Source organism: Miniopterus schreibersii (assembly GCF_964146895.1).
Source record: "Miniopterus schreibersii genome assembly, chromosome: 12".
Lineage (NCBI taxonomy): Eukaryota > Metazoa > Chordata > Mammalia > Chiroptera > Miniopteridae > Miniopterus > Miniopterus schreibersii.
Genome location: NC_138112.1, coordinates 7,259,278 through 7,262,592, shown reverse-complemented (window position 1 = coordinate 7,262,592; position 3,315 = coordinate 7,259,278). Strand labels below are relative to the sequence as shown.

General features: G+C 47.8%; 1 pseudogene across 1 annotated transcript; it reads right to left on the bottom strand.

The window, feature by feature from the left end:
• Positions 1–207: 207 nt before the first annotated feature.
• LOC308564929 (protein FAM118B pseudogene) lies at positions 208–1,829 on the bottom strand (annotated as a pseudogene). The gene is made up of 2 exons: positions 1,698–1,829; positions 208–1,073 (listed from the first exon to the last, which is right to left on the bottom strand). The product of its transcript is annotated as a protein FAM118B pseudogene (transcript).
• Between the last annotated feature and the right edge of the window lie 1,486 nt (positions 1,830–3,315).

Below are 3,315 nucleotides of genomic sequence, written 5' to 3'. Positions count from 1 at the left end.
TCCCACTGTGACCTGGGTATCCTCGGACTGGAACAGGCCACATAAGAGCAAGAACTGGCCTCACGAAGAATTAAATTGGAATGCCGCCCCCCCATACTGCGTAGCCCCAACCTTCACCATCTGGGTTTTGGATCTTCCTAGGAGCTGTGTTGAGTTCTTGCAAGTTTACTGTTCAACACTGTCTAAGGAAGGGCCCTCCAGCTTGGCCTAATGGTGGTGATGTCTGCAGCGCCCTCGTGGACGGCAGTCTCTCACTTCACGGCGTGCTGCAGACGCACCATTTAGTTGAGCCTCTCACCATCCCCTCTCCACCCCTCGCGGAGAGCCCACAGGTCAGTCGCTTGGAGTATTCTGGGTGATGAGCACATTCATTTCCACAGGAGGTGACCATGATAGCTTTGTCCAGCATATTTCCCCAGAACTCCTGGAACTCATCTACATCTCCCCTCTGAACAAGCATGAAATGTTCTATGATTTATGCTTGATGGCCTCCAGAAAAAGGGCTTGGAAAATGGTGTCATCCACAGTCTGGCCACAATCCAGGAGGGGGAAATGGCTTGTTTTCATAGAGTTCCTGACCCTCTCTCGGAACTTCAGTGTTTCTGAGCACATTCTGATACCCAGCTGGATGGACGGTGCCACTAGGGCCGGTGTAGACCCCATGGGTGTGGACCACGCTCAGATTCCACTTCTCTTGAGCCCACTCTGGTTCCTTTTGTTCATCAGTAAGGTCAAAGGATTCAGGTTGTGTTCCCTGGTCTGCTGCATACAGTTCCAGGAGAGTGTTGAAACCCGTAGTCAGTACCAGGGCCTCATTTTCCATCAGGTGGAGAGCTGACGGAAGTAGCTGTTTTCCAGAGTCTTCATCTTCGACTCCCAAGTCATTGAATTGCATATAAACAGTCCTTGAAATACGTGGATGGAGCATTACTAGTACGAGGAGAGTTTCTGCATAACATGGGCAACGTGAGCAAGATTCTTGTCTTCAGGAGACGTTTCTGAAACCTTTTGCTTTCCTCATCTTTTAGAAGATCAAAGTCAGCGGCAGCCTCGGGAAGGCCTAGCGGCGTGGGCTGTGGAGGAATGCACAACGGAGGGAGAGACAGATGCACGGAGGACAGTTATTTTACTTCCAAAGGAGGAAAGGGCCGTGCGTTGCTAGTCAAGTCAGGGTGGGGGAAGGAAGAGCGGCTTTCACTTTTAAAGAGCAACCAATTGCTATTGCTAGGCGACAAGGGGGGGGGGGATTGTGTGGGAGCCAAGCAGATACCGGGATGTCTTAAAAAGCTAGTTTGTTTGCTTTCCAGAAGACAGTCTGGCAAATGTCTCAGGGAGGGGTCTTACCAGTATTTCTCCCGAGCCTGTAAAGCAAGCTCAGAGCATAAGTTACGAAGTGTTCAGAAGAGGCCTGTTTGAGGGGGTGGGAGCAAGAATCTCTCTCCTAACTAGAGACTCCTCCGTGGGAACTGTCCTGTCCTTGAGCTGTGCAAAGAGCAGGGCGGAGGGGGATGTGGGAACGCAGCCTTAGGAGTAGCTTATCTTGTCTGAGGTTTAAACAGGGGGGCTGTTTGAATCAGAGGAGCCAACAATCTTGGGGTTTAATTTCCGGGTGTTTTTCATTAATTGTGGAAGGCCACAGCAAAGAAGAGGAGAGGCCTTCTTCTGTCCTTACACTAACCCCTTCCAGGATTTCAGGCCTGGGACCCGAGGTGCAGCTGCAGCACTAAGGCCCGTTCAGCACTAAGGCCTGTTCCAATCCCCAGCACAAGTCTCAAGAATTTCTTTCTAAGCTTAGAAGCAACGTCCTGGCTTTTTGGTGGGGGCGCCATCGCTGAAGCATCCAAAACTCTTGTCTGTGTCAGAGGACTGGCTCCCTGTAGAAGCCGTCCAGTTCCTTTTGGAAGCGCCTGACACTTAATTCCATTCTTGCCTCCTCTGGATACTGTGTTTTCCTGGTTTTCCTCCCATCCTGCTGGTGGGAGCTCTTGCTCGGCTCATTCTTTGTCAGCTCCAAAGACCGCCCCTCTAACTCCAATCTTAATTCCTTTAGAAATCACTGTTTACCATAATAAACCCTTACTGTCCTTGTCATAATCACCTTTAAAAATTCAAACTGAATAATTGCCTTTACTCCATAAATGAGTAATAAGTGAATAACATTAACATAATTTTAATGTTTTTAGAATTATAAAAGTAATGCACTGTCTAAAAAATTTAACCGCCACCTAAAGGAGAATTAATTCGCAAGCCTCGCCTCCAGAGGTGACCATCAGGGGTGGTCTGGTGGGTCTCTCTGGCTCTCTGCTTCTCATTCTGTCTTTTTCTGTCTGTCTCTGTCACGTGCATTTACACATGTGCATGTCTGCCTGTTGAAATTACATGTCATGTCTAACTGGTGGGATTCAGGGCAGACGGCTGGTCCACGCGTCTCACCTAGAGAACCGCTGAGGTCTTTATCTGTGGCACATAAAGACCCTGCACCTACTTTAAGAGCTGCTCAGCTCCACTCCTCCGTGTGAACCATGACAGATAAAATGCCAACCTCTCTACACAGACATTAGTGTTCTTCCAATTCCCAGCTGTTTCACCAGTGCTCTGATAGGTAGTCTTGAAAATATAGCTCTTTAAAACATTGGGCAAGTATTTCTGTGGGGTAACCTCTGAGAGTGAGCACTGCCAGGTGAAGGTGGGCACCCGTAGAAGTTCGAGAGTTCTGCACCCCATCTCCCAGAGCTGGGGCCTTTCCCCCTGCTGGGGCCTCTGCTTGCTCACTTTGTCCCCAGTGTTTACAGGGCTTGTGATCCCACTGGGAAGGTCAGGCATCTCTGAAGTGTACTGGAATGTGCCCTGCATCTCATTGGAAGTGCATATGTTTGCTCTTTGCCCATTTTAAAAACAGTGACTTTTGAGAGTTTTCTGCACGACAGGAATGTTAAACTTTTCTCTGGCCTTGGGTTGTAAGGAGTGCTTTTCAGTTATGATTTTTCTTTCCAGCTTTCTGCACTTTTCTTGTTTTTTGTTTTGAGGACAGGAAGAACTAGACATGTCCTGACTGGTTCCCGGCTCTGGGCTTACACTTATAACAGAGGACTCTACTATATATACCCTGAGATTACGCACATACTAACAGGGCTTCTTTCTTTATAGCTAATCTCTAGTTCATCTGGAATTTTCCTTTCAAATAACACAAATGCTAATTCAAATAAAAACTGAAAACAAATTAACCAGTCCCTTCTTGAAATATGTGAGCAGCCACAAAAAAGCAACTGTGGTAGATTCCATTTATAGGAAACATCCAGAATCGGTAAAGGAGCG